This window comes from Rana temporaria, chromosome 10 (genome assembly GCF_905171775.1).
Source record: "Rana temporaria chromosome 10, aRanTem1.1, whole genome shotgun sequence".
Taxonomy (NCBI): domain Eukaryota; kingdom Metazoa; phylum Chordata; class Amphibia; order Anura; family Ranidae; genus Rana; species Rana temporaria.
The window spans coordinates 10,846,580-10,854,994 of record NC_053498.1 but is presented as its reverse complement, the minus strand read 5'-3'; positions in this window follow the sequence as shown (position 1 = coordinate 10,854,994).

The window sequence follows — 8,415 nt, the reverse complement described above, 5'->3', positions numbered from 1 at the left end:
ACGATCCGAAAAGCGTAAAATGCCGCTTTCGAAAAGATCGTACGATAATCGGATTGTTAGTACAGAGCTTCCGAGAGCCGATCAGGAGACAGTTCATCCGATTTTATTCTATTGGACATGCACGGAATTTTTTTTCCGTACGATGCCAGATCGTACGATTTTCTTTTAATCCGTACAGCTGTCGTTCGAAAATGCATTACAACACGTGACATCACTTCCGATCTTTTATGCTGCCGTACGAGAATTTTCGTGACTTTAGTAAACTCATCAGATTCGACGTGAGATTAGCATACAAAAAAAAAAACGGACGATCATTCGTCCGATAATCGGATCGTGTGTACCGGGCATTAGAGTCCCTTGAGGGACAAGGGAAGTTAGCGATTGTTGGGTTATATTGTGCCCCCCTTTAACAGAAATTGTGGGCGCAGATTCCTTCTTTCTCATCTATTGAGGGAAACAGGATTTCGAATACTGTCGGGACATCCAAAAGCAGTCCCAGCAGGGGGATGGGCTCCAGTCCCAGCAGAGGGTGTGGGCTCCAGTCCCAGCAGAGGGGTTGTGCCCCAGTCCCAGCAGAGGGGTTGTTCTCCAGTCCCAGCAGAGGGGTTGTGCCCCAGTCCCAGCAGAGGGGTTGTGCCCCAGTCCCAGCAGAGGGGTGGGCTCCAGTCCCAGCAGAGGGGTGGGTTCCAGTCCCAGCAGAGGGGTTGTGCCCCAGTCCCAGCAGAGGGGTTGTGCCCCAGTCCCAGCAGAGGGGTGGGCTCCAGTCCCAGCAGAGGGGTGGGCTCCAGTCCCAGCAGGTGGGCTCCAGTCCCAGCAGAGGGGTTGTGCCCCAGTCCCAGCAGAGGGGTGGGCTCCAGTCCCAGCAGAGGGGTTGTGCTCCAGTCCCAGCAGAGGGGTGGGCTCCAGTCCCAGCAGAGGGGTGGGCTCCAGTCCCAGCAGAGGGGTAGACTCCAGTCCCAGCAGAGGGGTTGTGCCCCAGTCCCAGCAGAGGGGTTGTGCCCCAGTCCCAGCAGAGGGGTGGGCTCCAGTCCCAGCAGAGGGGTTGTGCCCCAGTCCCAGCAGAGGGGTGGGCTCCAGTCCCAGCAGAGGGGTGGGCTCCAGTCCCAGCAGAGGGGTTGTGCCCCAGTCCCAGCAGAGGGGTGGGCTCCAGTCTAGCAGATCTCTGGCATCCACACATTCAAGTCACTTGCACACGGGTGGTTTATGCGGACCACAGAGACATCTCCAGCTGGAGGAGCCGTAGTCGCCTTCAGTTGGGGTATTTTTGGGGTGCTCTGTCACATGACATTGGTTCCCTCTGATCTAAAGATGGACTCTATGGTATAGAGCTGAATTCAGACCTTCCCATTGTATTTGTGTAAGTAAACCCCGACAAATGCCCTTCTTTGTCTGTAATATGATTGAAAGTGTTCTGTTATCTGAAGTCCTGAGAATGGCCTGTTGATCCTGCCAAAAATCTTGTGATCTGATACATTTCCGAGTGCTCTGCTGCATTTAAATCCTGAACCGTGTTATCAGTCTTTTCTTGGGCTACAGAATGCATCCTTATTTTCTATGGAGAGGAGAGAGAAGGGGGGTCTTTAGTCCAAAGCTAAGGGCCCCGTTTACACTTCTGTGTTGCAGCGATGCACATTACATGAGCAGGGTGCTATCCTATCCATTTTGAATGACAGACGGGAAGAAAAAGGGGTCGCATTTGACTTTTGTCACGTTGGGGTGTGTTGGCACAGCCCGTTCTATTTTAATGAGCTGCCTTAACACATATCAGTTCACCTCATAAATATAAATGGACAAGCTTTCTGTTCTATGGTGACAACACTGTTGCTGTATAGTTCAGTATGGAAAGTGTTGTCACCCTAAAACAGGAACTGGCAGGATCATCAGTTGAAGATAAAATAGGGGTAAAAACGAATTCAGCCACCATGTTTAAGGCCTTTTGCACACACGGGTTGCCCGGCTGCAGTGCTTCCCTTCTGGGTCTGGCTGCAGTGCTTCCCTTCTGGGTCTGGCTGCAGTGCTTCCCTCCTGGATCCGGCTGCAGTGGTTCACTCCTGGATACGGCTGCAGTACTTTCCTCCTGGGTCTGACTGCAGTGCTTCACTCCTGGATTCGGCTGCAGTCCTTCCCTCCTGGGTCAGGCTGCAGTGGTTCATTCCTGGGTCCGGCTGCAGTGCTTCGCTCCTGGGTCTGGCTGCAGTGCTTCGCTCCTGGGTCTGGCTGCAGTGCTTCACTCCTGGATTTTGCTGCAGTGCTTCACTCCTGGGTCCGGCTGCAGTGCTTCCCTCCTGGGTCCGGCTGCAGTGCTTCCCTCCTGGGTCCGGCTGCAGTACTTCGCTCCTGGGTCCGGCTGTAGTGGTTCGCTCCTGGGTCCGGCTGCAGTGCTTCCCTCCTGGGTCCGGCTGCAGTACTTCCCTCCTGGGTCTGGCTGCAGTGCTTCTCTCCTGGGTCTGGCTGCAGTGCTTCACTCCTGGGTCTGGCTGCAGTGCTTCCCTCCTGGGTCTGGCTGCAGTGCTTCCCTCCTGGGTCCAGCTGCAGTGCTTCACTCCTGGGTCTGGCTGCAGTGCTTCACTCCTGGATTTGGTTGCAGTGCTTCACTCCTGGGTCCAGCTGCAGTGCTTCCCTCCTGGGTCCGGCTGCAGTACTTCCCTCCTGGGTCCGGCTGCAGTACTTCACTCCTGGGTCCGGCTGCAGTGCTTCGCTCCTGGGTCCGGCTGCAGTACTTCACTCCTGGGTCCGGCTGCAGTGCTTCGCTCCTGGGTCTGGCTGCAGTACTTCACTCCTGGGTCCGGCTGCAGTGATTCCCTCCTGGGTCCGGGTGCAGTGCTTCCCTCCTGGGTCCGGCTGCAGTGATTCCCTCCTTTCCGTGCTCCGGGGAGGGACAGGTGCAGCGTCCAGCCCTGCTGCATGCAGGCTCTCAAAGTCTGTGGTTGGGCAGGGCTGATTTCTGTTTTGAGTAATACCGGCTGGAGGGTCTGAATCCGAGGCATAACTAGAACCTTCAGGGGCAAGAAACCATGAAGGGAGTGGGACTCCCCTGCCGGGGCCCTTCCCTCTGAGCCCAGTGATGGAACATCAGGGCCCGGTCTCAAGTGCGACCTTGGTGACCCTGGTAGTTCCGCCACTGGTGTAATTATTTTTTTATTTTTTTTACCATTTTATTTTATTTTTACAATATTTTTTTTTCTAGGAGCCCCATTAGGGGGGCTTTGGTGAGAAATTGACACAGCCCCCTCAATCTCCATCTCTGCAGCCTTAGCTGCGCAGAATGAATGGACAGGAAGAGTTCTGTACAGAGCTTCCCCTTCATTCACTATGCCTCAGTTATGATCGAACAGTCAGTGATTGGTACAGATCACTGACTATCATTCAGACAAAGGGGCCGGTAAATGGCACAGCCCCTGCAACTCTGCCGGGTTCCCTCCCTTCCCGCCGGCTTCTGCAGGGGTGTGGGGGGCGGGAATAGAGAACTGGGGGGGGGGGGGAACAATCAAGAAGCTAATAGGAGGGGCGGCAGCATATAGAGCAACCAATCCCCTCCCTCCTGCCGCTGCCGAATGCCTGTGGGAGGGAGAGGAGGAGAAGTGGGCCTATGTTCCTCCTATCCAGGTGTACAGGGGCGGCACAAGTACCCGGGAGCATGGGGCCGGGTTACAGTTGCGACCCCTGTAGGTACACCCTTGGTCTGGATGCTGTACCGACATTTAGTGCCCTGTATGTTCAAGTAAGGGCATCTGCTCTCTGGACCTTTGTCACCAGTTCCTTTCCTTTAGGGCTGGTTCACACCAGATGGGGTGGGGCAGCTATTCCAGCTCAGTCCCACCACATGGAGAAGGAAAAATTCCATGTGCCCGGTTCACACCACTGTGTTTCGCTGGCGTGCGGGCACAATGTGCTGCATGCTGTACTTTATTTCAGCACCATGCAAGGCACTCCACTGCCTTCAACTGTGTGGCCGGCAATTTAAAAGTATGAGATGTCTATGAGGCGTCTCAATAAAGTTTGTTTAAAAAAAAAAGGAAATTGTGATCCGCCGATCTCAGCGCATCATCACTGCGTTGATCTCAGCTGGATCGCACCGCACAGCAGCTCTTAACCTCTCGCCGCTCACAGAACGCATACGTGAGGCAGCAAAGTGAGCGGGCTTTAACACCCACGTGCCGCACATATGTGCACGTCACTCCCAGCGCAGGGACTGAACTGTCAAAGATGGAGCCGGTGTTCTGTCGAGAAGTGCCCCTTCTATCGAAAAATGCCCTGGGCCGGAACTGCGCATGCACCACGCTTGCGCAGAACAGCTGAATTTACGATCAGCTGTAGACGGCGCCTGCACACAACAGCCGACATTGTGCCGCACGCTCCCGATAGGGTAACAACATTTCCAAACTACCATTCAGGGACACCCTCCCTTCCCAAAAATCAGCTTGTGCTGTAACGAATCATAGCACAGTGATTGGACACAAGAGGCGGGATTTATGATTTCTCCAATCACAAGCAGGGGGCGGGGATTGTGCTCCCCCAGGCATTCCCAGCCAGGACAAGTACTGTCAGTGAGTAAAGCGGTGATGTGGCGACCTTTTTTAGGGGCATCAGATTGGCCCGGGGGGTGACTGTGTCAGTTTCATTCCGGGACACTGTATTGTCTTGGAATTTATGTGCCCGGGACAGACCTGCAAAATGCAGGAACTGTCCCGGGCAATCCGGGACACGTGATCACCCTAGCTCCCGATGCTCGTTCACGTCTGTAAAGGGCGGATTTGTTCATGGTGGGTGTGTGTGAGGGGCGGATATGTACATGATGGGGGCGGATTTTTTTAATGATGGGCAGTGCTGCAAAGATCGGGGGGGAATTCCGATCACATGTATTCTCCCATAAAAAAAAAACTCTAGTAATCTGAGCATGTGCAGAGTGTCCCCTAGTCTCTGTTCTATCAGCAGATAGAATGGGGACAGTGGAAGAAGGGGAGGATCGGAGAAGACAGGATCAAACAGACTTTTTACACAATGCGGAGGATTAACCCCTTGGGTTCCACAGTGAGTATAACAAGCATTCATTACTACATATACAGACTGATTTTACTGTTGTGGGTTTAGTAACACTGAGGCACATTATGCATTGCAGTGGAAAACACATGTTTGTGTGTAATGCTAAGCATACACTATACAATCTGATTGTACAATCTCTTTTAGATCTACCGACATATATGTAGTACAGGGGCCTGATGCAGGCAATCTCTGCGATCAATTTGAGATTTGCCAAAACGATGTAATAGAAGGATCTTCATAAACAAACCAATTTGTATCCAATCAGGCAGGCCCCTGTACTACACAACTGTTGCAGTGTTGCCAACCGTTCGTATTTTTACGGACAGTTCGTAAAAACGGGCACTTTTTTCCCCCGTTCGTAAATGTCTGTAGTTGCGGGAATGTGCCAGTAAAAATAGAGATTGGTTCGGCTTGGAACTGCGCATGGAGATTGGAGGCAGGGGTGATGGTGGCTTTGGTGGCACCGCAGAGGGGGCAATGGAGGCAGGGGGGGAGATTGGAGGCAGGGGGTGATTGTAGACACCGCAGAGGGTGGGGGATGGAGACAGGGGTTGTTGGTGGCACCGCAGAGGGGGATGGAGTTAGGGGACGATGGGGGCAGGGGGCCTGGGGGAGATTGTGGCACCGCAGATGGGAGTTAAGGCAGGGGGTGTTGGTGGCAGAGGGGGATGGAGGCAGGGGGTGTTGGTGGCAGAGGGGGGTGAAGGCAGGGGGTGTTGGTGGCAGAGGGGGGTGAAGGCAGAGGGTGTTGGTGGCAGAGGGGGGTGAAGGCAGGGGGTGTTGGTGGCAGAGGGGGGTGAAGGCAGGGGGTGTTGGTGGCAGAGGGGGATGAAGGCAGGGGGTGTTGGTGGCAGAGGGGGTGAAGGCAGAGGGTGTTGGTGCAGAGGGGGGTGAAGGCAGAGGGTGTTGGTGGCAGAGGGGGGTGAAGGCAGGGGGTGTTGGTGGCAGAGGGGGGTGAAGGCAGGGGGTGTTGGTGGCAGAGGGGGTGAAGGCAGAGGGTGTTGGTGGCAGAGGGGGGTGAAGGCAGAGGGTGTTGGTGGCAGAGGGGGGTGAAGGCAGAGGGTGTTGGTGGCAGAGGGGGGTGAAGGCAGAGGGTGTTGGTGGCAGAGGGGGGTGAAGGCAGGGGGTGTTGGTGGCAGAGGGGGGTGAAGGCAGAGGGTGTTGGTGGCAGAGGGGGGTGAAGGCAGAGGGTGTTGGTGGCAGAGGGGGGTGAAGGCAGAGGGTGTTGGTGGCAGATGGGGGTGAAGGCAGGGGGTGTTGGTGGCAGAGGGGGGTGAAGGCAGAGGGTGTTGGTGGCAGAGGGGGGTGAAGGCAGAGGGTGTTGGTGGCAGAGGGGGGTGAAGGCAGAGGGTGTTGGTGGCAGAGGGGGGTGAAGGCAGAGGGTGTTGGTGGCAGAGGGGGGTGAAGGCAGGGGGTGTTGGTGGCAGAGGGGGTGAAGGCAGAGGGTGTTGGTGGCAGAGGGGGGTGAAGGTAGAGGGTGTTGGTGGCAGAGGGGGGTGAAGGCAGGGGGTGTTGGTGGCAGAGGGGGGTGAAGGCAGGGGGTGTTGGTGGCAGAGGGGGGTGAAGGTAGAGGGTGTTGGTGGCAGAGGGGGGTGAAGGCAGGGGGTGTTGGTGGCAGAGGGGGGTGAAGGCAGGGGGTGTTGGTGGCAGAGGGGGGTGAAGGTAGAGGGTGTTGGTGGCAGAGGGGGGTGAAGGCAGAGGGTGTTGGTGGCAGAGGGGGGTGAAGGCAGAGGGTGTTGGTGGCAGAGGGGGATGGAGGCAGGGGGTGTTGGTGGCAGAGGGGGGTGAAGGCAGGGGGTGTTGGTGGCAGAGGGGGATGGAGGCAGGGGGTGATGTGACTAAATAATTTGCCCTTATTATATTGAAAATAACAAAAATATGTTTATTTTTACCTTAATATCTACCTTAAATCACATTGGTATTTGCCAAGCTTATTTGTTTGTAGTCTAAATACTGAAATTTGCACCTAAAAATTAAATTTAGTAACTTTTGTGAAATGTATAAAGAATGATGAGCGCAAACTGAAAATCTAAAAGTGAATATAAAGACAGTCCATAGAGGACTGATAACAATCAATAAAGATATGCAGTGAATTTAAAATTAGTGAAATAACCCAAAACTGATAATAAATCCAAAAATAAAAAGTCCAAATATATAAATCAAAGTTTGGATAAATCAATCTAGTGTGCCAGTGATAAACAAAACTTCTGCACTTCGGGCATCAATGTGGACAATCTTGATAACTCTTTGCTTAGCCTGGGCTCGCAGTGCGCTTACCTCCAGACACTAGGTCATGCGTGTCAACGAAATCCTCCCAATGAAGTCACGTGTCGTGACGTAATGCATAAGGTTAGATGTGACCGGAAGTGACGTGACACCCTGACCGTCCACCGGAAGTGCCGCTGTTTGGCGTTTTATTCGGTTTTTCAATGTAAGCACATTTTTACCTTTATTAAATTTTAAAGTGCTTGCATACTTCACCATGAGAGCTTTTTATTTCTACATTTGCTCCTGATACACCTTGTGGCTATCCTGTGGAGTCGACTTCGCTGCGCCTGGACCTATACTGGTATTGGATACAGAGAACGCCCCTCGATTCTATCTCAGCACTGGGAAGATTCCGTGCAACACGTGTTACCCACTGTTTGGATTTTGTTCCAGTTTTGGGAGGATTTCGTTGACACGCATGACCTAGTGTCTGGAGGTAAGCGCTCTGTGAGCCCAGGCTAAGCAAAGAGTTATCAAGATTGTCCACATTGATGCCCAAAGTGCAGAAGTTTTGTTTATCACTGGCACACTAGATTGATTTATCCAAACTTTGATTTATATATTTGGACTTTTTATTTTTGGATTTATTATCAGTTTTGGGTTATTTCACTAATTTTAAATTCACTGCATATCTTTATTGATTGTTATCAGTCCCCTATGGACTGTCTTTATATTCACTTTTAGATTTTCAGTTTGCGCTCATCATTCTTTATACAGACCTTTATTTGTTGTTAGCACATTTTAGATTTGAGCAGCATTTTGTTTTTCACTGGTCACTTTTAATTTTCACTGTTGGCTAGCGCTTTAGTCACCCACTTGTCTATTCAACTTTTGTGAAATGCCAGTAAAAACATGGCTGTGCCAGTAAATTTCAATCTGGTAGGTTGGCAACACCGAACTGTTGGCAGATCTAAATAATATTGTACAATCACATTGAACTGTGTGCTTCAAGCAGTGATGAACCGATTTATTTTTAACTCATTGCCAAGGCACTCTAACAACAACAACAATAATACAGGCTATCAATTTCGCGTTTTGTTTTTCTTTGCCCACAACAAAAATGTCTACCACCCACTTCCGCCCCTTCCCTCCTTTTGACGCGCC